The sequence below is a fragment of the Somniosus microcephalus genome, chromosome 7 (assembly GCF_052327205.1).
Source record: "Somniosus microcephalus isolate GS21.2 chromosome 7, FLI_Smic_1.0, whole genome shotgun sequence".
NCBI classification, from domain to species: Eukaryota; Metazoa; Chordata; class Chondrichthyes; order Squaliformes; family Somniosidae; genus Somniosus; species Somniosus microcephalus.
In genome coordinates this window covers 267,109,805-267,135,752 of record NC_140993.1, presented here as the reverse complement: position 1 = coordinate 267,135,752, position 25,948 = coordinate 267,109,805, and the positions used below count along the sequence as shown (strand labels likewise).

Below are 25,948 nucleotides of genomic sequence, written 5' to 3'. Positions count from 1 at the left end.
TTCTCTCGGAGTGTGCCACGGGTGTTAATATGGAGCAGGAACAGCGCCTCCTATCTGGTTTGAGAGGCCTGATTTTTTGAGATTTTCATTTTCTCCTGCCCCTGAAAATAATGAAAAGCTTATTGTCAGGGTCAAACAGTGTGCAAAGCACAGTCGCAGACATTCAGTTGTGATCATTGAGAGCAACGGCATTGAGCCAGAGTTTGTACTCCTAAGTTGCTCATTTACCTTTTTTTTTTAAACAAACTTACTGCGAGGTACCTCGGAGCCAGAAATAAAAATAAAAGTGAACCCGAGAGAAAAAGATTGGTTCATATTTCAGGTGGGCTCCTGGCACAGACAGCCTGGCAACGCGCTTCGTAAGCACAAGTTATGATGCACAGAAGGCGAGAGGAGAGCCGGAATGGCACGACTCTGGTGCAGTTCCCATGCAAAGGTCTCATGCAGCCGGCTGCAAATTGAATGGGAAACTCTCTGTGCTCATAGGACTGGGAGGAGGCCATTCAGCCCCTCGATCCTGTTCCGCCATTCAATTAGATCAAGGCTGACCTGCAGCTTAACTCCATCTCCCCGCCTCGGTTCCGTCACCATGAATACCCTTACCTAACAAAAATCTCACTAAAAAGGTGTTCTTCCCAGGAATCCCGAAATCTTTTGATTTGAGTTGAAGCCAGATTCACTCTCCCAGCGTTGCAGGAAGCAGCTACACTGGCGTGGGTGTGAATCAATGTGAAAACATATTGGTACAGAGTCAGCGTTCAAATCTACATTTATGTCACTTCCATTTTGTTGTTTCATCCCCTCCCCCATTTCCCAGCCCCCAAACTGGCCTTTTAATCTGTTTCATTTCCTGCTTTTTTTCTCTCAGTCCTGACGAAGGGTTTTGACCTGAAACGTTGACTCTCTTTCTCTCTGCACGGATGTTGCCTGGCCTGCTGAGTTTTTCCAGCATCTTCTGTTGTTATTTCAAATCTACATCTCGCTCAGAGAAGCCCCCCCACCTGGAACCACCCCCCCTCCCCCCAAGAGTTTGTGGGCTCGCTGGCAGGACATTAACCAGCACTTGCCCACTTCACTGCGGCCACACCTTCACCACCCGCCTGCCCCATGCAACCAGAACATCCAGCAGCATGCACCCTCCTCCAATGGGCAGAGGTTGGCAAGCATCCCCCAACCCATCTGGCACCCCTCGGGGCGGGGGGGGAGGGGCAGAGGAGATCCAGGCGTCGTTTTAAAAACTCTCCTGTCCTCGGGATCCAGGCTGCTTCTCACCCCTGGACCCTTCCAACAGTGGGACTCACTTGCAGCAATCTGAAGACTGGTGTATCTCAGGTCATCGACCTGCAGTAATGCCCTGATTGAAGCAGAGTAGTGGGAATTCCCAGCAGCGGGAGGCCGAGCCCCCACAACCCCCGCCCCCCCCCCCCGCCATCATCCTCACCTCCACTCCCAGGACCGGGCCCAGTTTCGTCCCCCTGCTGGCTGTGCAAGGGGCAGGTGGAAGTTCCAGTGGGCACTGCCAGAGTTACAGCTCCGAGAGTTGACTATGCTCAACAAGTCACTGGCGGATGTATCTGTGGGGCAGCACATTGGCTGATATTGCAGGGGATCCCTGCAAAAAAAAATGCACAGCCAGAAAAATGGAGGATAAAGGCAACCTGCATTGCCATCCTCCTTGCAGTAGATGGCAGTGTGTGCAAAGGACTCCTGCTGAACCAAAGCCTGCAAAGGCAGTTGTTGGCCATTGCCAAGCAGGTGTGCCAGGGCCTACAGATACAACCTGTAGCATTATGGTGGGTGGGCAGCACAGGTCTCAAGCCAAGTCATTTGCCTTCCATTTTGGGTCACTTTATATATTAAATATTGGGGCACTATAGAAGCAACTTCGATAAATAATTGACATCAATTTCCCAAACAGTACAAAATTCTTATGTTTTAGTTATTGATTCTTGGGATGTGGGCATCGCTGGCAAGACCAGCATTTATTGCCCATCCCTAGTTACCCTCAGAATGTTTCATTTTGACAACTTCATAGAACAGTTAACCATCTTGGTTTGGGACTGGGGTCACATATAGGCAGATTTCCTTCCCTAAAGGACATTGGTGAACTAGTTAGGTTTCTACAACAATCTGACAGATTTCCAATGCCGTGTTGCTTCCATGAGCTCCTGTAAAAGCTTAAATTCTGGGATCAACTTTACACAGCCAATCTTCTTTAAGGATTGTCCTATTTTGGCTGATCGACCGTGAATGCTTCACTTACAGCCAGCTTCCCAGTGATTTTAAACACGATGATCCACCTGGCTTTTTATCTATGTAAACATCTTATCCAAGGTCTGATAACCTCCAGAAATGCCCTTCCCATAAATACACCCCCCTAAAAAAGCCAAAAATAAAGCAATCCCCCCTCCCCCGTCACCTGTAACAACTCCCTTCCCCGCAAGAACTCCCCCGCAAGAAAAGGAGGAAAGAGTTGCAATTCTATAGCGCCTTACACGACCCCAGGATGTGCTAAAGCCAATGAAGTACTTTTGAAGTGTAGTCATGGTTGTAATGTGGAAAACACAGCAGACAATTAGCACACAGCAAAGTTCCACAAACTGCAATGTGATAATGACCAGATCTTCTGTTTTAGTGATGTTGGTTGAGGGATAAATATTGGCCTCAGGACACCGGGGAGAACTCCCCTGCTCTTCTTCGAAATAGTGCAGCGGGATCTTTTACATCTACCTGAGAGAGCAGATGGGGCCTCAGTTTAACGTCTCATCTAACAGACATACTTAGCTTTTATACCCACTGAAAATGGACAGAACTTTTCCTGGGCGGGAACTCAACCCAGAGCATGGGAACCCTACCATTCTGCTCCAGGCCCTCATTTCCATGCAGGACGATTCCTGATGAACATCTCACACAGGATGTGCGAGAAGTAGATTTGCGGGCTGCGGGGTGGGGGGGAGTGTCAAGGGGAGGGGAGGGGGTGCAGGAGAGATAAGGCACGATTGCTGGATGTTTAATGATCCTGGTAGATCATACCGGGGAAAGAAAGACTTGCATTTATATAGCGCCTTTCACGACCACCGGACGTCTCAAAGCACTTTACAGTCAATGAAGTACTTTTTGAAGTGTAGTCACTGTTGTAACGTGGGAAACATGGCAGCCAATTTGCTCACAGCAAGCTCCCACAAACAGCAATGTGATAATGACCAGATCATCTGTTTTTGTTATGTTGGTTGAGGGATAAATATTGGCCCCAGGACACCAGGGATAACTCCCCTGCTCTTCTTTGAAATAGTGCCGGGGGATCTTTTACGTCCACCTGAGAGAGCAGATGGGGCCTCGGTTTAACGTCTCATCCGAAAGACGGCACCTCCGACAGTGCAGCACTCCCTCAGTACTGCATTGGGAGTGTCAGCCTAGCTTGATGTGCTCAAGTCCCTGGAGTGGGACTTGAACCCGCAACCTTCTGACTCAGAGGCGAAGGTGTGCTACCCACTGAGCCACAGCTGAAACTGGGGAGAATGTTCTCGCCTGTCAGAATTGTACCCTCTGGTATTGGCACGGTGACAATCTCTATACTAACACTATCAAAACAGTAACGTTTCCCTCGTTATGATATAAAAATACATTCTGCACAATATAGTTTAATGCTCCTAACAAAAAAAAGTGCATCCTAGAGTTGCCAGCCCTGCAGGATTGCCCTGGAGTCTTCAGAAATTGAAGTTTAATCTCCAGGATACTGCCACAAGCACAAACACAGAGAAAAATCAGAGGGAAATTTTTTTTAAATTGTGAGTTTTTTTTCACGTTCTTTGAGCATTTATTAGTGATAAAGATATTGGAGGCGGGATAAAAAGGCTGTTTGACAGATAAGCATCATCCAATCAGGTAATTAAGAGCCTGTTGGCTTTCCAATGTGCGTGGGAAGGCGGGGCACCGTGAGGTTAGGCATTTCGGGCGACCAATGACGGGAGCGTGGGGGGGCGAGGCGGGTGGAGGTGGGAGGGTCAGGTGACGAGAACTCCAGGAATACTTCCAACCAGAGCTGGCAACAGTAATGCATCATCCTGTTCACCACGAGTAAACATCGGCCACATTACCCCCAAAAGGCCGTGGATGCTGGGGGTCAGTTGCAGCTTTCAAGGCTGAGATCGATTGATTTTTGTTGGGTAAGGGTATCAAGGGGTATGGAGCAAAGGCGGGTAAATGGAGTTGAGGTCATGATCTAATAGAATGGTTAAACAGGCTCAAAGGGGCTGAATGCTGAATGGCCGCCCCCTGTTCCTATGTCCCTATCACTTTCCCTTAGTTGACATTTAGAGGATTCGCAAATTTCATGTCTCCCCTGAAGATTTACTTCTGGCTTATTGGAGAAACCCTGGCTGGACTGAGTTTAAAATCCAGGGCTCCAGGGCCCAACAAGATGGCTACGGTCAACCTCATGGCCAAGGCCTGCAAAGTTCAGGTTTGGACTGACAAAGAAGGAATGTTCCAGAAATTAGAAGGCAGACAGGCCTTCTGCATTTATGTATGAGAAGCAAACAGTGGCATTCGGGCCTCTGATTAAAACCCATCAAGGCCGTTTGCACAGATAATCAACGGGTAATAGCTGCATTCAGACCTTCGTTAGCTGACTTCAACACTGTTTGGAAACGATCAACGGGGCATTAAAACTGGAATGGCCCCATCACAAGGCCAGTTACACAAAGGAAAACACTTATGGGACGTTTAAAGACCGATTAACCGGCCATCCAGGTCGATGGGCCCAGATCGTTTTCCTTTGTATCATCTTCAACACGTCCAGGTCAGACAAAGAAACAGGCTGATCTGGCGAGTGATAAGGGCTCCCAGAAAGGGGTATAAGTAGTCCCTCGGGAAGCCATATCTCTCTCTCTCTCTCTCTCGCCTAGACTCCGGTGCCCTGCCTTACCATCAAGAAGATTGACGACGAAGAGCCCATCCAGGGAAGCAGGATACCGACAGTTACCTTTGAATCACTGGGGTATCTCTGCTCTGGGCGGTGAAAACCCTAAAGACATCGGCAGGCAACGGGGCACGGAGCAGGCGTTCTAACATCCGAGACTGGTGAGCATAAACTTTCTGGCCCATCGCAAGACAACTTAGATAGGTGTAAAGGGTGGGAGTTAAGGGGATTGCTAAAATTGTCATTTTAGTCATTTTCCCTCGATGTGTCCGTTTCTCCTCCCGCGCTAAGTGTAATTGTGTTACATACATTGTGATTTTCTCTGTATAGTGTTTATTTTTCTCTATTTTTAATAAACATTGGTTTTCTTTGCACCAAACCACTGGGCTCGTTTTGTTTATATCGCTGCTCGTAATAAGTCCGGTGGTCAGAACCAGAGGGGAAGCGATTCGAACCGCACGGGGCTGGAGCAGCTCAGATATGCCTGACTGGCCAGACACAAACCCCAAACCAAAACCCCCTACAGAAATGGCGACCGTGGCAAGGACATCGGCGACAGTATGCGATATAACAGACAGTGGTGTGGAGGGAGAAACCGCAATGGAAGAGAGGTTGTCCACTTATGTGTGTAGAAAGGTCAATATCGCCAAGAAATGGGTGGGCGCTATGTTAAAGGCCAAGCGTCCCATAGACGCCGCCGCCCAGTGGACGGTGAGTAAACAGCATAAGAGGGCAATTGAAAAGGCAGTCTGGTTAATGTGCTATAAGAAACAGGTCCTAGTGCTGGACAGGGTTGTAGCAGCACAGGCTGCCAAGCTCAAGAAATTGGCCCTAGAAATGCAGGATAAGGTTGCAGCAGAAGAGAAGGTGCGAGTGGCGCTTCAGGCTTTAAGCCAAGAAAGAGCGCAGACGGCCAAGGAACACCAGGCAAAAGTAGAGTGTCTGGAGGCCCGGGCCGTCGAGGTGCAACGGGAACATCAGGCAAGGGTAGAGCGCCTGGAGTACCAGACCGCTGAAAGTAAAGCCAGCGCTAGGCGCAAGATGGAGCACTTAGAATACCAGGTTAGAGAGGCGAGGGGCAGCGAGGTAAGGCTGCAGGACACAATTTGCGACCGTACCCAAAAATTAAAAGAGCAGGAGGAAAAAGTAAGGGAGGTAAAGGCAGCATATAAGCTAGCCTGTGACCGGGCGTTCGAGGAGGCAGATCACGGGCCCTGTAGGGAGGAGATAGAAAGCTTGGGCATGGCCTTGTCGAGGGCGAAGGGGATGATATGCCTCATCAGCCCGAAGGCGGGCCAGTTGAAATTTACCGGCAACCCAAACCGAACCGTCCCACAGGCAGCACCCAGGACAAAGTTGGCTAGGGAATCAGAGGTCCCACGGCCGCCACCCATAGCTCCGAGTTTTCAGGAGGTCTGGCAGCAAGGGGGGGTGGAGGATGAAGTGGTAGGGGAAGCACAGCAGGCCCCGCTAGATAGGCCGGGACCTGGACCGGTGTACCCACTCCGACAACGGAGGTACGGCCCGCCCGTTGATGACGAGGACTCAGGGGCCATTCAAAATCAGTTTGTGGTGCCACATGGCACCCAACAGCTCAGGGCCATGGCTAGCCACATCCCCAAGCTCACCGAAAAGGGAGACCCCTCTCTGCACTTCAGGGAGATAGAACAGGCAGCGTGTGTCAATGACTGCGATGACGCAGAGCAAGCTAAGATGCTGCTGTTTTCTCTGGGGAGTAATCTCCTCCAGACCCTATCTGATGAACGTAAAAAGGGGCAGAAGGATTATGAGGATGTGAGGAATGAGATATTGGAGGCCATGCGACTCAATGACGGTAGTCCGTTCGCCCGGGTGGAAAAAACTGTACAGCTCCCAGGGGAGTCCCCGCGGGCGTTCGCAGACAGGCTGTGGCCAGTCTACTGGAGCGCATGCCCGGAATGCCAGCGCGGACATTACTGAACCAAGTCCAATTGACTCACTGGCTCCGTTGTCTAATGACAAACTGCCTGCCCCAAATCCGAGCCCAGACTGCGGCCTGGTTTGACCCCAGTTGCCCCCAGACCACCGAGGAAACGGTGATCCGCCAGCTCATGATAGCATTTAAAAATGAGGGGTATCGAGACGCCCCAACCCAAGGGAAAAGTCCATGAGGTTAAACCGGGGAGCCAGAGTAAGAAAGAGTGGCACCAGGAGGGGAGCCGTCCCTCCCAGACTAAGTTAAACTGTTACGGGTGCAGGAAGGACGGCCACTGGCGTAAGGATTGTAAGAATCCCTGGAAGGAGAATAAGGGAAATAATTCATCAGCCCCAGCCCAAAAGGCAGAGCCAGGTATCCCTCCTGCTGCGATCGAGCCACTCTTGGAGTCGATACGATCTTTCTTCCTGACCAACCAAGGGGAAATAGCAGCCACCACCGGTGTGGTGGTTCCCTCGGCCGTCTTTGATTCCCCACAATGACTAGAGCCAGCGCAGCCTGTCGACCTGTGTCCCCCAGAAAGACACGCACAGGAAGAGACCTCCTGTAAAATGGAGGAATACCTTCGGTGCCAGGTTGTGGAGGCTAAGTTAGTTGAGCAGGCTTTAAGGGAGGAGAACGCTAAGTTAACAGCGAGGGCTGGCAGTTTAGAGGGTCAGCTAAGGGTTTTTAAAATGGTTCATGACCAGTGCAAGTTGTTTAAACCCGAAAAGAAAGAGCAGCCAGTTGGGACAAGGTCTGAGGATAGAGATCCTCAGCCCGCAGCGGGTACAAGCTCACAGGCTGCACAGGCAGGCGCTGTGGCTTGTGTCAGGGGAGGAGCCATTCCGCCCACCGTTCAGGACACTCCCCCCATCCTCTGGGATTCAGATGGGGAGGAGTCCGAGCGCGAGAATCCCGCCCCCGAGTCATGTTTGGAACCTGGGGGCGGAGACTCACAGCCTGCTGCAACAGGCGGCGAAAGGTTACCTGCCCTCAGCCCAAGTTTGGGAGAGGCGAAACCTGAGGGAGAGGACCCCCAGCCAGCGGTCGTGGAAAACCCACAGACGTCCGAGCCAAAGGTCCACCCACCAAGAAAACCCCACCGCAACCGTCCCTAGAAGGTCCCCTCGGACACCCCAGCCCAGAAAAGTATGGTCACCGGCTCTTCAGTTAAAAAGGACGGTCTCCCGTGTCAGAGAGAAGCCGAGAGACAGAGGTCCCCAGCCAGCAGCCATAAGCTGCGAGGGACCAGGAGTAGAGATCAGTGCAGCCACGCCACAGGAGAAGCCTGTAGCAGCCCAAACAGGGATTAGGCTGGCCGCCCGGAGACGGGCAGCGGATGCATATAGTTTAGGTAGTATAATTTTAAGTAATGTGTATAGAGGATTAAGTTAGGGTGTTTTTAATTTAATTCTAGGCAAGGAACTGGTAGTGTATAGGTTTTAAGTATGGAACCGTTCCAGAGTGTTGTCTACGTGAGCCGAGGTCGCGGGACCCGATCACACTTCCCCCGAGCCAGGGAGCCTCCAGGGAACCTGGCAAGATGCTTTTATGTCTTTTTCAGAATTTTCGAAATGTACAGAGGAATAATCCTGCTCGCCCTATTCGGGCTGAGCCTTGCGAGAAGGGGCGATGTCGAGGCCCATCATATCTTTGGATGCTCGGGGAAGAGAGCGCCCCTAGCACACGATGGAAGTGGTCTACGGAAGGCGGATGAAATCACCTCGTATGTCCACGAGGGGAGCTGACCGGGATGGCTGGGATCCAATTCAACCCAGTATTCTAGCGAGACCGGCTTCACGTATGGGGAGGCCTCCCTCCAGTGCCCGAGGATACGAATCGTCACCCCAAGGATTAGCGTCACCGTGGGCAAAAGAATATGTTTGACCTGTAAAGGGAACATTCCCCTGGATAGGTGGTGGTGGCTCTGAAAGTTAAGCAAAGACATGGGGAACCCCAGGGTAGAGTGGGAAAGGTTAGGGAATGACACTCACTGGACCATCACAGGGATCCAGGGAGGGTTAAGTGTGTGCTGGGATAAATGGTGGGAACCGGATCAGGGGATCTACGTCTGTATGTGGGGATCAGAGAAAGTCTGCCCCATAGGCGTTTCCATCATTTTCCGCAGCCAGTGGCAAAATAACGGGAGAGGGGTGGACTGGGAGTCTCGCCTGGACGCATGCGCGATCCCGTACTCCCGAATCTCGGTTAATGCCACTGAACTAGTGACCCGCCCCCAACGGCCCCTGCCCACGACCCCGATGTCACGGACAGTAGCAGAGGGATGCCCCGCCACCACCAAGGGACCAGGGAACGGCCTGGTGCTAGTACCCACAGGCCAGGTGCTGTATCAAGGGGTGCATTACGCGGTGGCCTCGGTGATTTTAAACCTCACTGAGGTACACTTACCCGCGTGGTGTCCCGCAGAGACTGCCAAATTGTATCAAGCCCTGTTAACTGACATGTTTCGAAAATTCCGTGAATTTGACTTTTCGGAGGTCAATAAGACCGAATTGTATACTCACCACGAGGTTTGGGACGGGGTTGGGAGGCAAAGAAGGGGTGTTTTTAATGACGTTTTAACTGGTTTAACTGATGAGAATAAGGTGGTAGGTTCTGAGTTGCATGAAGACCAGGCCATGACTCTTCATTTGAAGGAGATCATAGCAGAGCTGGAAAAACGTGCAAAGACGGTAAATGTTCTCATCAGGGAGGACAGAAGCGCTCCTGACCAGGCTGCGCAAAACGAGGTGTGCGTCCTGTATGGGGCATGGTTGCTGGGCGAGGGCCGCAGCAATCTGGAGGATTTAAAGCAAGGTTTAGTCCCCTCCTGGATCAGCAACAAACACCTCGCAGCCCTCCACCCTTTTGAGAACGCATTAAGCCCGTGCCAGCTCCGGTTAGCTTCTGAGGCCTACCCAGTCCCGGTGGACTGTGGGTGGTCCAACCACACCGTCATGGTGATAGTTATAAGAATGCCGGTCATGGGCGGGAAGGCCCGACCCGCACCGGTATACAGGGTGGAGAACATTGGAATCATTCAAGGGGGTGCACACATTAGTTTTGCAGCGGTCCCGCCCTATGTCATAAAGTGGGAGCACGCTATGACGGGTACTGATCCCTCGGGGTGCCATAGCTGGGGAGCACACATCATCCTGTGTCCCCAGCACTTGAATGCCTATTCGAAACCACAGTGCGGGTTCAGAGCTGCTGACGTGAAACCTATAAATTGTACCATGGAAGCCATGGCACAAGGCCATGTCCCCCCACAGGTAGCATATATAGGTGGGACATATTGCGTCACCACAGGAGCATCTCACTACCAGCACAGACAGCACAGCTGGTGCGAGGTGAGTGACAGCAGTTTCTGCTTCAAACCCGAGGCAGAAGTTCAAGTGGCACAGGTACGAATTGTCCCCATTCCTGAACCATCCACTGTTCACTCACCTCCAGAAATACGTCGCCCATTTCGGTTACCCGATTCCCCCTCTCCCAGAGCACCTTACCAAATTATTAAAAGCCGTCCTATTATCGCAAAAACACTTCTACACTTTGGAACAGAAGACTGTACAGATAGGGGCCGACATTTTAGATATCACGACCCCGCCCTGGTGGGACGTTTTTGAGAGTATAGAGGTCCCCTCCTGGATTCGAATGGCGTCCCACATCTTAGTAGTCTGTCAGCTAGGGATTGTCCTCTACCTGGTCTGTGTCCAGTGTAGGAGAAAGGGTCCCGGGGTAGAATTTAAAGCAAAAGGGTTGTGGAAGGACCGGTATGCCCGAGTGGAAGAAGAAACACCCGTGTGAGCTTTGTGTCATATCACTGCCGAGTGATGGCAGATCCGTTTGTTATTTTTAATAAAGCTTGTTCCTTCCGCTCGTTATTTTTAATAAATATGTTTTGGCCTGATGTTTAATTTTATCAAAGATTGTGTGTTGTAATAAAGTTTTATGATGTCCCAAGTAGTGCAGGGGTGTTGGACCCCCTCCGTGCTTGGACTATTGTAACAGATAGTAATTGTTTCTATCGATAGATGCCTGTCATGCATTGCAGTTTTCTCTAAGTAAGGGGAATATATGTGTCGCGGGATCATGGATATATAAATGTAGGGGAAGGTTGTTTGTGGGGGGTCAGAAATTTGCTCACCTTAATTGAATACTTCAAGCAAGTTTCAGTATCCTAGGGGGGACTGAAAGGATTCGCAAATTTCATGTCTCCCCTGAAGATTTACTTCTGGCTTATTGGAGAAACCCTGGCTGGACTGAGTTTAAAATCCAGGGCTCCAGGGCCCAACAAGATGGCTACGGTCAACCTCATGGCCAAGGCCTGCAAAGTTCAGGTTTGGACTGACAAAGAAGGAATGTTCCAGAAATTAGAAGGCAGACAGGCCTTCTGCATTTATGTATGAGAAGCAAACAGTGGCATTCGGGCCTCTGATTAAAACCCATCAAGGCCGTTTGCACAGACAATCAACAGGTAATAGCTGCATTCAGACCTTCGTTAGCTGACTTCAACACTGTTTGGAAACGATCAACGGGGCATTAAAACTGGAATGGCCCCATCACAAGACCAGTTACACAAAGGAAAACACTTATGGGACGTTTAAAAACCGATTAACCGGCCATCCAGGTCAATGGGCCCAGATCGTTTTCCTTTGTATCATCTTCAACACGTCCAGGTCAGACAAAGAAACAGGCTGATCTGGCGAGTGATAAGGGCTCCCAGAAAGGGGTATAAGTAGTCCCTCGGGAAGCCATATCTCTCTCTCTCGCCTAGACTCCGGTGCCCTGCCTTACCATCAAGAAGATCGACGATGAAGAGCCCAACCAGGGAAGCAGGATACCGACAGTTACCTTTGAATCACTGGGGTATCTCTGCTCTGGGCGGTGAAAACCCTAAAGACATCGGCAGGCAACGGGGCACGGAGCAGGCGTTCTAACATCCAAGACTGGTGAGCATAAACTTTCTGGCCCATCGCAAGACAACTTAGATAGGTGTAAAGGGTGGGAGTTAAGGGGATTGCTAAAATTGTCATTTTAGTCATTTTCCCTCGATGTGTCCATTTCTCCTCCCTCGCTAAGTGTAATTGTGTTACATATATAGTGATTTTCTCTGTATAGTGTTTAATTTTCTCTATTTTTAATAAACATTGGTTTTCTTTGCACCAAACCACTGGTCTCGTTTTGTTTATATCGCTGCTCGTAATAAGTCCGGTGGTCAGAACCAGAGGGGAAGCGATTCGAACCGCACGGGGCTGGAGCAGCTCAGATATGCCTGACTGGCCAGACACAAACCCCAAACCAAAACCCCCTACAACATTTAGAGGCGTACCTGATTTTTTTGATCCCGTTCTGCAAACTTTGAACCAATTTTCCTCATGGACTTTCATAACTGTGATACAGAAAAAGATTTCACTTACAAACTGAATGTAACTTTTACAACAGCTGTCCTGGCGTAAAGTTACTCGTCCAACAGCTGCCTTCATTTCATTTGATGAATTACAAATAACTCAAACCTTCGAGCGGATGTTTGTTCTGCCCGATGTGGTATACCGGTTTTATCAGATGTGATCTGCAGTGATTAGAGTCACTTTCTTGGCCATCCAGTTTCACGTGCATCAATGTTATTTTACAAGTGCTCTAAAAATATGTTGGTCAAATCCACAATACCGTTCAGTCCACTGCACCTCTCCATTTGCCTGTGTGTGTCCTGGTCTGAAGGTAATTCAATGGAAGCCAGTTTTGATATGTGTAATATAGTTTGTTTTTTTCGTTTATGGGATGTGGGCAAGGCCAGCATTTATTGCCCATTCCTAATTGCCCTGGAGAAGGTGGTGGTGAGCCGCCTTCTTGAACCGCTGCAGTCCGTGTGGTGAAGGTACTCCCACTGTGCTGTTAGGGAGGGAGTTCCAGGATTCTGACCCAGCGACGATGAAGGAACGGCCGATATACTTCTAAGTCAGGATGGTGCGTGACTTGGAGGGGAACTTGGAGGTGATGGTGTTCCCATGCGCCTGCTGCCCTTGTCCTTCTAGGTGGAAGAGGTCACGGGTTTGGGAGGTGCTGCTGAAGAAGCCTTGGCGAGTTGCTGCAGTGCATCTTGTAGATGGTACACACTGCAGCCACGGTATGCTGGTGGTGGAGGGAGTGAATGTTTAAGGTGGTGGATGGGGTGCCAATCCAGTTGGCTGCTTTGTCCTGGATGGTGTCGAGCTTCTTGAGTATTGTTGGAGCTACACTCATCCAGGCAAGTGGAGAGTATTCCATCACACTCCTTACTTGTGCTTTGTAGATGGTGGAAAGGCTTTGGGGAGTCAGGAGGTGAGACACTCACCGCAGAGATTTAGACCGTAATATTGATATTGGACAATCTCCTATAATCTGGGCAAAAACAAAATCCTGATTTATTGCAATGCGATTATTAAGACGCGGAGAAGCACTGAGAATGTGTGTTTCACAAATATACAACGTTAGAAATGAAGGGCTAGATTTTCAGTATAGGCAGTTTTGGGGCGCTAGCTTTAGCGCCCGCCCGAAGTTAGCGCCCGCCCCAAAGTAGCGCCCCGTTGCCGGGAATTCAGTGGCTTCGCCCTAAGAGGTTGGTGGAGCGCTAAAAGAGGCGTTCCACTACTCTCTTTAGGCGCTAAGCCGGCGGTCCAGAGGGATAGCGCCCAGGCGGGGCGCAGCACGGGTGCGGTCATTTTTGCACTGACAGCAGACCCCGTGGTGCCGACCAGCTCTTAAAGGGGGAAGGGACGAATTGGTCTGCTGCCACGCCCTGCACACTGCAGCCTTGCAAAGAGGCCTCAACACTACTGCTCAGCCCCAGGGAGTCATGGCAACGCCAGAGAAGGCCCGTCAGCGTGCCCTGCGCTTCTCAGAGGGTGATCTGGACATAATGGTCACAGCTCTGGAGGTGAGGCGCAAGATCTTGTTTCCAGAGAGTGGGAGGAATCCAACCCACCACGACTACACCAAAGCCTGGAAGCAGATCGCCCAGAGGGTGACGTTCACCGGCGAGGCCCCCAGGACCCACAAACAATGCCGTAAGAAATACAACGATCTGACCAGGATTGTGAGGGTGAGTAGCCTTTCCAGTCTCCTCCTCATTCTTGCATGTACACCTGACATGATGGGCAAAGGGACCTGAAAGTCCTTTTGGCCAGCCCTCAGCCAGCAGCATTGGGACAGTCATGAGCATCAAATGGCCATTCGGCACTCTACACTTTGGCCAAGCTATTCCACCATGGGAGGCAGTGCACACTACATCAGGGCTTCACTCTGTCCAAGCTATTCCACCATGGGAAGCAGTGCACAGTACATCAGGGCTTCACTCTGTCCAAGCTATTCCACCATGGGAGGCAGTGCACACTACATCAGGGCTTCACTCTGTCCAAGCTATTCCACCATGGGAGGCAGTGCACACTACATCAGGGCTTCACTCTGTCCAAGCTATTCCACCATGGGAGGCAGTGCACACTACATCAGGGCTTCACTGCGCACTTACAGCCCGTCCTTTCTCTTGCAGGCTAAAGTAGCGTTTAATCGCCAGGCCCGTGCCAGGGGTGGCCGCGCCAAGCTGCAGAAGCTCACTCGGCTGGAGGAGCGCGTGTGTGTGCTCATGGGAGCCCGTGTGATTGTCCCCACAGCGTGCGGTGTATCCGACCCTCCACTGCCCGGCAATGGTAAGGACCTCGCCTTTTGGCCCTCTCGCGTCGCACTGGCCCATCCGAGCTACCTCCTTTGCCACTGTCCCACCAATGCGCTGAATCCCACCAGTCCTAACTCCCTCGCTGACGCCGTCTCCTCACTCTGAAGCTACTCTTGTGCATTCCTGCTTTCAGCTGGTGACGACCAGGACCCTGAGGCTGCCAGTGACAGCACCTCCGACCAGGAGGAGGAGGAGGAGCAAGCCGGACCTTCGGGGGAACAGTCACGTCCCGCAGGAGAGGAGTAAATGCTTGACACCTCCTCACTGGACGAGTGCCTGGAGGAACTGTCGCAGGGCAATGCAGCTTCTGGGACCAGTGGCGTCCAGCCACCCAGCAGCCGTGCGCGTGGCCCGCGGCCTTCCCCCCAAAGGGGGGAAGGATCAGAGGGGAGTGCTGCTGCTCGGCACACTCGCCGTCACCAACGCAGCAAGGGTCCCCTAGTTCGGCCCCCTCCTCCCCAGCGGGAGAGTCGCGACTCCAGTCCGGACACCTTCACTTCGGAGGAGGTGCGGAAGCTCGATCAGATGGCCGACGACTCGGACCGGCGCCACACGGAGCTCATGAGCGTGGTGGGGCGCATGCCTGAGGCCATCGAGTCGCTGGCGACCAGTGTGCGCGAGTTCGGGGCAGCAACTGCCGCGACTGGCCGCATGCTAACTGATGCCGTCAAGACCCTGGCGGATGTGATGCGCGCGCACACCAGGACCACAGGGCCACTCACTGCTGCCACACGCGCTGTCTCAGGCAGGCATCGCCAGGGCAGGCGCCGCGCTGGACCATCCCAGCAAGCCGGCCGTCGGCTGATTGCTGCGGATCCTGCAGTGCGGGCCCGGCCGAGTGCCACCGCGCCACAGCACCAGCCAGCGCATCCCAGACGCCAGCTGGCCCACATTGCGCCATCCGTCGCCGCCATTCCCCCTCTGGGGCGTCAAGGGCAAGCGGCTGCAGCTGATGGTGGCCAGGCTCAGGTGCGCCACTCAGGAGACGGCCCCTCGAGGCCCAAACGCCGTGTAGGCCGCCCCCCAGCGGCATCTGGCGGAAGGGCATCTGAGCCTCAGGCGCCTTCCCCCAGCCTCGCAGCAGCCACTGGGCAGAGCTTGCGAAGGAGCAGCAGGCAGGGCAGGGGAGGCAAAATGCTGGCCAAGGTCTCGCCCTCGCGGGCCACTCAGTAGAGGGTGTGGCCAGCTTTCCTTTAATATGGCGGTGGCCATCTTTATTTTGCCCATGGTTGTGCTTTTGGAGGGCTTTTTTTTTGCGTTAGGCCGACGTTGAGGCCCGGTTTCAATAAAGGTGGAGTGGCTCCTCCCCAGTTTGTGGGAGTGAGTCGTTTGTTGGGCTTTTTGTGGGGCCCGTTTATTGTTTTTGGGGATTCATGTGGGAAGGGCTTTTCATTTTTGTGTAATAAAAAATTATCTTTATTCATGCAGTCTCCATGGTTGTTCTTCTTAGTGTTTGTTGGCTTCGCCGGCTGAGGGCTTGCGGAGCGGCTGCATTCATCTTCCCTCATGGCCCCTGGCCATTCCCTGACAGGGGGCTTAGAAGTTTCATGTAATAAGGTGGCGTCGTGCGGCCCTTGGCCCTGGTCGCTCCCTCCTGGGAACCTACTCCTGCTCCTGCTCCTCCTCCTCCTCCTCCTCCTCATGCTCCTCCTGCTCCTCCTCCTGAGGTGCTGGTCCAACGTCAGGTGGCAGTGCCTGAGTCCTGCGGATAGCCAGGTTGTGTAGCATGCAGCAAACCACCACAAATTGGGAGACCCGGTCCGGCGAATACTGGAGAGCTCCTCCGGAGCGATCAAGGCAGCGGAACCGCTGCTTGAGGACCCCAATAGTTAGCTCGATGATGTTGCGGGTGGTTTGATGGCTCTCGTTGTAGGCCTCTTCAGCAGCGGTCCTGGGCGCGCGGAGTGGGGTCATGAGCCAGGTGCACAAAGGATAGCCTTTGTCCCCGAGTAGCCATCCTCTTGGGGGAGGCTGTGCCTGGAACATGTCATGCACAGTAATCTGCCGCAGGATAAAGGCATCGTGGCTGCTGCCTGGGAAGCTGGCATTGACTGCCATGATGCGCTGCTTGTGGTCACAGACCAGCTGCACATTCAGAGAATGGTAGCCCTTCCTGTTGCGATACTGCTCGCCATGCTCCAGAGGGGCCCGCAAAGCCACATGCGTACAGTCAATGGCGCCCTGCACCAAGGGGAATTCCCCGAGTCTGGAAAATCCCAATGCGCGCTGATGCTGGCTCTCCAGGGCCATGGGGAAGGAGATGAATTGGCTTCTCCTTCTGAACAGTGCTTCGTTCACCTGGCGGATGCAGCGATGCGCGCCGTACTGGGAGATGTTTGCTATGTCCCCAGCAGCGTATTGGAAGGAGCCGGTGGCATAGAAGTTCAATGCCACTGTCACCTTCACTTCCACCGACAGAGACGTCCTGCACCTGAGCTTTGGCCGCAGATCTCGGCGAAGCAGGTGGCAGATCTCTGCAATCACCCCCTTTCGGAATCGGAGCCTTTTAACACATCGCGCGGCACTCATGTTTAGGTAGGAGCGCTGCTGGCGTTATAGCCTGACTGGGTAAGGCCTACGTGGCCGACGCCTGTAGCCCCCTCTGCCTCTAGCCAGGGCTGCCCCTCTCACAATGCGTCTGCGAGCCCTACGGACATGGAGCTGCAGCTCCGCGTTGGCACCCCATGCAACCCCCATCAAATCCTGGCAAACACTCTAATTTCCAAATGGCCACTTGCAGCGCTGTTGCCTGAGTCCAAAAATACCTGGCTCTTGCTGCTTGAAACCAGTTAGCTATCCTCCTTGTTGTGTCTCCAGAAATGCGTTGCACAAGACTGTTTTCTGAAAAAAGGATGGCCTTTATACTGGAGAGGACGTTCCCTTTAATTAGCGCCCCCCGGGGCCCGCGCTGGTTGTGTTGCGTTCCTTTTTCCAAACGCTCCGGCCGCCCGCCGCACAATGGGGCGGTCCGACTGAAGTTTGCAATCGGGGCGGCCAAAGGGCGTTGCACGAGGATGTGACGTCATTTTCTGCGCGCGCATCCGGGCGGGCGCTAAACTTTGCGCCGGCGCTAACGGGCAACTTAATTTGGGGCGGGGCGCAAACTGCGCTGCGCCCGGGCGCTACACGCATAGCGCCCGGAAATCACTTCTCTTAAGGCGCTAACTGCTGGCGCAAGCAACTGAAAATCTAGCCCGAAGAGTTTTTTGTTTTGTTTCTTTTTGATCCCGTTACAGTGCGGTTGATTTTAACTCTACCCACCCAGCGGAAATCGGCAATGGGTTAGGATCCCAAGCGATGGGTTTACCCCTCCGCTGTTTGAAAGTGTAACAGGAATAAGAATCAGCAAAATAAAAAATAAGTCCCAAGAGAAAGATGGAGCGTCAGCACTGTGGAAAAAATTACTTGTGCTTTACTCCAGGAAGTGAACAATACAGAGTTCAGATATCAGCTTAAAATCCATCTCCGCCAGATGGTGAGCTGCCAATCTCGGCGCAGAAGAGGTAACTTGTCAAGGAGTTAGAAAGAAATTCACTCATCCAATCACAAGTCCCATTGGCAGAGATCTTCTGGCTCCCATCATCCTCTATGCTGAATGTGTACATCGGTGACAGGAAGGATAAAGGAGCAAATAATAGTGTAAACTACATGAAAATGAAGGTGGTGAAATTAACAGAAACTTGACAAATGTAGTCACTTCCTTTCAAGATCAAGTATATACATTTTTAGCAAAAAACTTGCTCTGAACTAGAATTGTTCCTTGAAATTCCACTTCAATCATTATTAACTGATCCCCAAATTGGTGCGAGGTCAGTTTGCTTTCCAACCACTAACTCAGGTGAGAAATCCTTTAAGTCCATCTTAGAGTTTTATTTAACAGCGGTCCTTTTACAGAGGTCATACAAAGGACGTACGAATGGAGACGATGCATACAGAGAGTGTACGAGGGTAGACTGGGTGTACAGAGGGTGTACGAGGGTAGACCGGGTGTACAGAGGGTGTACGAGGGTAGACCGAGCATACAGAGGGTGTACGAGTGGAGACCGGGCGTACAGAGGATGTACGAGGGTAGACCGGGCGTACAGAGGGTGTACGAGGGTAGACCGGGTGTACAGAGGGTGTACGAGGGTAGACCGGGCGTACAGAGGGTGTACGAGGGTAGACCGGGCGTACAGGTGGTGTACGAGGGTAGACCGGGCGTACAGAGGGTGTACGAGGGTAGACCGGGCGTACAGAGGGTGTACGAGGGTAGACCGGGTGTACAGAGGGTGTACGAGTGGAGACCGGGCGTACAGAGGCCGTACGAGGGTAGACTGGGCGTACAGGGGGTGTACGAGTGGAGACCGGGCATATAGAGGGTGTACGAGGGTAGACCTGGCGTACAGAGGGCGTACGAGGGTAGACCGGGCGTACAGAGGGTGTACGAGGGTAGACCGGGCGTACAGAGGGTGTACGAGTGGAGACCAGGCGTACAGAGGGAGTACAAGTGTAGACCGGGCGTGCAGAGGGCGTACGAGGGTAGACCGAGCGTACAGAGGGTGTACGAGGGTAGACCGGGCGTACAGAGGGTGTACGAGGGTAGACCGGGCGTACAGAGGGTGTACGAGGGTAGACCGGGCGTACAGAGTGTGTACGAGGGTAGACCGGGCATACAGAGGGTGTACGATAGTAGACCGGGCGTACAGAGGGTGTACGAGGGTAGACCGGGCGTACAGAGGGTGTACGAGGGTAGACCGGGCGTACAGAGGGTGTACGAGGGTAGACCGGGCGTACAGAGGGTGTACGAGGGTAGACCGGGCGTACAGAGGGTGTACGAGGGTAGACCGGGCGTACAGAGGGTGTACGAGGGTAGACCGGGCGTACAGAGGGTGTACGAGGGTAGACCGGGCGTACAGAGGGTGTACGAGGGTAGACCGGGCGTACAGAGGGTGTACGAGGGTAGACCGGGCGTACAGAGGGTGTACGAGGGTAGACCGGGCGTACAGGGGGTGTACGAGGGTAGACCGGGTGTACAGAGGGTGTAGGAGGGTAGACCGGGTGTACAGAGGGTGTATGAGTGGAGACCGGGTGTACAGAGGGTGTACGAGGGTAGACCGGGTGTACAGAGGGTAGGCCAGGCGTACATAGGGTGTACAAGTGGAGACCGGGTGTACAGAGGGTGTATGAGCGGAGACCGGACATACAGAGGGCATACGAGGGTAGACCGGGCGTACAGAGGGTGTACGAGTGGAGACCGGGTGTACGAGGGTAGACCGGGTGTACAGAGGGTGTACGAGGGTAGACCGGGTGTACAGAGGGTGTAAGAGCGGAGACCAGGCGTACAGAGGGTGTACGAGGGTAGACCGGGCGTGTAGAGGGTGTATGAGGGTAGACCGGGCGTACAGAGGTTGTACGAGTGGGGACCAGGCGTACAGAAGAACATAAAAAAATAGGAGCAGGAGTTGGCCATTCTGCCCTTCGAGCCTGCTCCGCCATTCAATGAGATCATGGCTGATCTTCTGCCTCAACTCCATTCACCGGCCCTATCGCCATATCCCTTGATGCCCTCACTAGTCAGAAATCTATTGACTTCTGTTTTGAATATACCCAATGACTGAGCCTCCACAGCCCTCTGGGGTAGAGAATTCCAAAGATTCACCACCCTCTGTGTGAAGAAATTTCTTCTCATCTCAGTCCTGAATGGCCTACCCTTTATCCTGAGGCTGTGGCCCCTGGTTCTGGACTCCCCAGCCAAGGGAAACATTCTCCCAGCATCCACCCTATCAAGCCCTGTAATAATTTTGTATGCTTCAATGAGATTCCCCCCCTCATTCTTCTGAATTCAAGAGAATACAGGCCAAGTTTACTCAATCTCTTCTCATACGACAGTCCCACCATCCCAGGAATCAATCTCCTGAACCTTCGTTGCACTCCCTCTGTGGCATGTATATCCTTCCTTAGATAAGGAGACCAAAATTGTACACAGTACTCCAGGTGTGGTCTCACCAAGGCCCTATATAATTGGAGTAAGACTTCTTTACTCCTGTACTCAAACCCTCTTGTAATGAAGGCCAGCATACCATTTGCCTTCCTAATGGCTTGCTGCACCTGCACATTCACTTTCAGTGACTCATGTACAAGGACACCCAGGTCCCTTTGAGCATCTGCATTCCCCAATCTTTCACCATTTAGGAAATACTCAGCCTTTCTGTTTTTTCTACCAAAGTGGATAACTTCACATTTATCCACATTATAATCCATCTGCCATGTTCTCGCCCATTCACTGAGCCTGTCGAGATCCTCTTGAAGCCTCTTCACATCCTCTTCACAACTGCCACTGCCACCTAGCTTTGTATCAGCAGCAAATTTGGAAATGTTACATTTAGCCCCCCTCATCCAAATCATTGATGTAGATTGTGAATAGCTGGGGCCCAAGCACCGATCCTTGCGGTACTCCACTATTCACAGCCTGCCATCCTGAAAAAGACCCGTTTATCCCTACTCTTTGTTTTCTGTCTGTTAACCAATACTCAATCCAGGCTAGTATATTACCCCCAATTCCATGTGTCCTAATTTTGTTCACCAACCTCTTGTGTGGGATCTTATCAAAGGCCTTCTGAAAATCCAGACACGCCACATTTACCGGTTCCCCTTTGTCTACTCCACTAGTTACATCCTCAAAGAACTCCAGTAGGTTTGTCAAACAGGATTTCCCTTTCATAAATCCATGTTGACTCTGCCCAATCTTACTATTAGTTTCTAAGTGCCCAGTTATTGCATCCTTTATAATAGATTCCAGCATTTTCCCAACTACTGATGTCAGGCTAACAGGTCTGTAGTTCCCTCTTTTCTCTCTCCCTCCTTTCTTAAATAGCGGGGTTACATTTGCTATCCTCCAATCTGCAGCAACCGTTCCAGAATCTATAGAATTTTGGAAGATGACAACCAATGCGTCCACTATTCCAATGGCCACCTCTTTCAAAACCCTAGGATGCAGGTCATCTGGTCCTTGGGATTTATCGACTTTTAGTCCCATTAATTTTGCTAGTGCTGTTTTTTTACTAATAATAACCAGGTGTACAGAGAGGGTACGAGGGAAGACCGAGTGTACAGAGGGCGTACGAGTGTATACTGGGTGTACAGAGAGGGTACGAGGGAAGACCGGGTGTACAGAGGGCGTATGAGTGTATACTGGGTGTACAGAGGGTGTACGAGGGAAGACCGGGTGTACAGAGGGCGTACGAACATAGACCAGGTGTACGAGTGTATACTGGGTGTACAGAGAGTGTATGAGCGGAGATCAAGTGTACAGAGAGGGTACGAGTGTATACTGGGTGTACAGAGGGTGTTCGAGCAGAGACCGGGTGTACAGAGGGCGTACAAGTGTATACTGGGTGTACGAGCATAGACCGGGTGTACAGAGGGCGTACGAGTGTATACTGGGTGTACAGAGAGTGTACGAGTGTAGACCGGGTGTACAGAGGGCGCACGAGTGTCTACTGGGTGTACAGAGGGTGTACGAGCGTAGACCGGGTGTACAGAGGGCGTACGAGTGTATACTGGGTGTACAGAGAGTGTACGAGGGTAGACCGGGTGTACAGAGAGGGTACGAGCGGAGACCGGGTGTACAGAGGGCGCACGAGTGTATACTGGGTGTACAGAGAGGGTACGAGCGGAGACCGGGTGTACAGAGGGCACACGAGTGTATACTGGGAGTACAGATGGTAAGTACGAGGAACGTACAAGGGGATACAGGGTGTATGGAGGCTCCACAAAGGTGTATGGGGGTCTAAAGAGGGTGTGCAAAATAATTGGCGTTGCAAGTTTCAGTATTGATCTGTGGTTATGTGTCATTAATGAGAATTAATAATCAAAATTTGTTGTCGGGGCCACTCATAACTTGCATTGTTGTAAAAGATTGCATCGCCTACTCGGTTTTTACTTTGCCTTTAAGAGAAGTGTGCTGTGTGCACAGAGAAAACCACCAGTCACCGAGCAGTAAATCATTGGTCAGCGTCGGACTCCATGACCCTCCGTCCTGAGATGACCATTCCCATTTATCTTCTGCTCTTTTCCTTCTTCCTTTCCCCTGCTCCATAACTCACATTCCCCAAAGCTTGCACTTGTCAACCAGTCCGATTTGATCTGCACATTCCAAGTCTAAGCAAGGTTTGTCCAGATTCCTGGCAAGTCATCCAGATTGTAAGAAGAGGACTGAAAACATTTTTTAAAGATTGAAGTTCTGATGAAGGTCTCCTGGTGCAACATCATTGCTGGCTCCCACGCAGCTCGCTTTGCCGTACTTGCAAAATAGTGGCTGGTGCACTCAAAGAAGAAAACGGACATTTTGAATAAAGCTTTCGAGACCTGCAATAGATGGTTTCCTGAGAGTTGTTGTTCAATATTTATTTTTTATTTCCAATAAGAAATTCAGGAGAAACTTCTTCACCCAGAGAGTGGTGAGAATGTGGAACCCGCTACCACAGGGAGTGGTTGAGGCGAATAGTATAGATGCATTTAAGGGGAAGCTGGATAAATACATGAGGGAGAAAGGAATAGAAGGATATGCTGATAGGGTGAGATGAAGGGGGGGTGGGAGGAGGCTCGTGTGGAGCATAAACACCAGCGTGGAACAGATGGGCCGAATGGCCTGTTTCTGTGCTGTAAATTCCATGCCTGGATGAGTGCAGCTCCAACAACACTCAAGAAGCTCGACACCATTCAGGATAAAGCAGCCCGCTTGATTGGCACTCCATCCACCACCTTCAACATTCACTCCCTCCACCACCGGCGCACTGTGGCTGCAGTGTGTACCATCTACAAGATGCACTGCAGCAACTCGCCAAAGCTCCTTCAACAGCACCTTCCAAACCCGCGACCTCTACCACTTAGAAGGACAAGGGCAGCAGACGCATGGGAACATCACCACCTACAAGTTCCCCTCAAAGCCACACACCATCCTGACTTGGAACTGTATCGCCGATCCTTCACTGTCGCTGGGCCAAAATCCTGGAACTCCCTTCCTAACAGCATTGTGGGTGTACCTACGCCATATGGACTGCAGCGGTTCAAGAAGGCAGCTCACCACCATCTTCTCAAGGGCAATTAGGGATGGGCACTAAATGCAGGCCTAGCCAGCGATGCCCACATCCCATCAATGAATTTAAAAAAACTAGGTTGCAAACTTTTACAGCTGATTGGTACGATTTCCCACACTCTCACTGCGAAGTCAAACATGGAATGGGAGTTGGCTGGAATATTCGCTTGAAAATGCAGCCAATCCCAGGATGCGCAGTGAGATCAGCCTTGGTGCAAGTCACTGAACGTCACACTCGCCGCACGTTTACACTGAACTTTATACTCCACACGAGTCTCCTCCCATTCCACCTGCCTCATCTCAGCCTTTCAGCATATCTTTCTATTCCCTTTTCTCTCATGTACTCGTCTAGTTTCCTTTTGAAAGCATCTAAATTATTTGCTTCAACCACTTCCTGTGGTAGCAAGTTCCACATTCTAACCACTCTGAGTAAAGAAATTTGTCCTTATTTCCCTATTGGATTTATTTGTAACTAGCTTGTATTTATGGCCCCTAGTTTAGGATTCTCCCACAAGTGAAACAGTGCTAGAAATTCATTTTAGCCAAGAAATGGGCAATGTTTAGACTAAATAAGGTTAAGCTGTGCCAACTGAAGATGGTCTCAGTAGCACGCAAAATTCATGCTCGCTCCTCATTAACATGATTTTAGTCTTAAAACTGAAGCTCATTGGCGTTACACTGAACAGCTGGACCAATATCGGGGACAGTCTAATTGCAACTCGTGATTGCCACTGACTTTTTCCATTACTTAAAGAGGGGGTTCATTGATGCTGCAGCACCTCATTGTCAGATTTGTTGGTCGGCAGCTAACCCAACAATAAAGCAACCAACATTAAGAGATCAATTGTAGCCATGCCAGACCGGGGACGGAGGGAGAGAAACCATAGGTTCTCAGATGAAGCTCGAGGCATTGGTGTTCGCGGTGGAGAGGGGCGGGCGGTCCTATACTCGCAAACTGGCAGGAGGCCCTCGCCACAAATATCCCGGACTATGCGGAGGGGGATTGCAGGCCACTTCACGGGCAGCACTGTGGTCCCCAGGATCCACACCCAGTGCAGGAAGCAGTTTAACGACCTCACACGGGTGGTCAGGGTGAGTGAAGGCTTCAGCAAATGGCACATTCCACCATCTGTACCACAAGCCACACACACTGCTCAATGAACCAGACCCCCAGCACTCACTTATCTCTACCTATCAACACTCGCACCCACATCTCACACCATGCACACGATGACAGCTATTCAACTATGGCAGGCACATCACACAAACACATTCCACTGAACTCACTCAACACTTCTCTTTCTCTTGCAGGCCAAACTGGCACAGAATCACCGGGCGCAGGAGCGGACAGGTGGGGGCCAGGCGGACATTGAAGAGCTGAGTTAGCTGGAGGGTCGAGTGCTGGATATAAGTGAGTGCCGCAGCATCAACACCGTGGCCACCAGCGACATTGACTCCCTTGGGGACAACAACGGTATGTTCATTCCTAACCCTTCTTCTCACACCCTACTTCCCCCTCAGCCCACAATCTCTTCTCACTTCCAAGCTACTCAGTTGCTATGCACCGTCCCTCACCATAACCCGACTCTTGTACCTTTCTGATTTCAGATAATCAGCAAGCACCCGAGCAGCCTGTCCGAGGGCACTGCAGAGAACGAGGGGCTGGGGGAGAAGAGGAGGAGGAAGAAGACACCACGTCACTGACTCGCTCACTGGCGGACACCAGCTCAGATACTGGCAGTATGCGTAATTTAGAGGCTAGTGTAGTAGCGGAATCTGCACAGGGTGAGGCACCAGGCATGAGTGGGTTGCAGCAAGGCTATGGGGAAGGGGCAGCTCGGGGGCCAGCTCCCCGGAGGATGAGTTCGCGCGTGAGTTCTGCAGCACAGGACTCAGATGAGGACCTCGATGGGGGAGGACCTCGATGGGGAGCCCTTCAGATTAAGGTGATGGGCACAGAGATGGAAATGATAGGTGCAATGGCAAGCCTGTCAGAGAGCCTCTCGGCAATGTCAAGAAGCATGGAAGAGACCGCCTCCAACATTGCTCTGCGCAGAGCCCTGTGCATGGAGCCCAGAATTTCCAGTCTGGAAATGATGGTACACTCCCAGAGGTCGTGGTGACCCAGACGGGATGGCGCGCACGATGGGCGATGTCACAGCTTCCACTGCAGCACAGGCGGAAGCGACCCAGCGTCTTAGTGCTGCAGCGGAAGCTCAGACTGCTCTCGTACAGTCTCAGCTTGAGGCCACCCAAGCTCTGACTGCTGCCATCATGGCTGGG

The 25,948-nt window shown here is 51.9% G+C and overlaps 1 long non-coding RNA gene across 1 annotated transcript in view; it reads right to left on the bottom strand.

Annotated features, from left to right (window-relative positions):
• LOC147115306 (uncharacterized) overlaps window positions 1-25,948 on the bottom strand; it is an 85,001-nt gene that overhangs the window by 36,696 nt on the left and 22,357 nt on the right. The gene's annotated exons all lie outside the window — the stretch shown is intronic.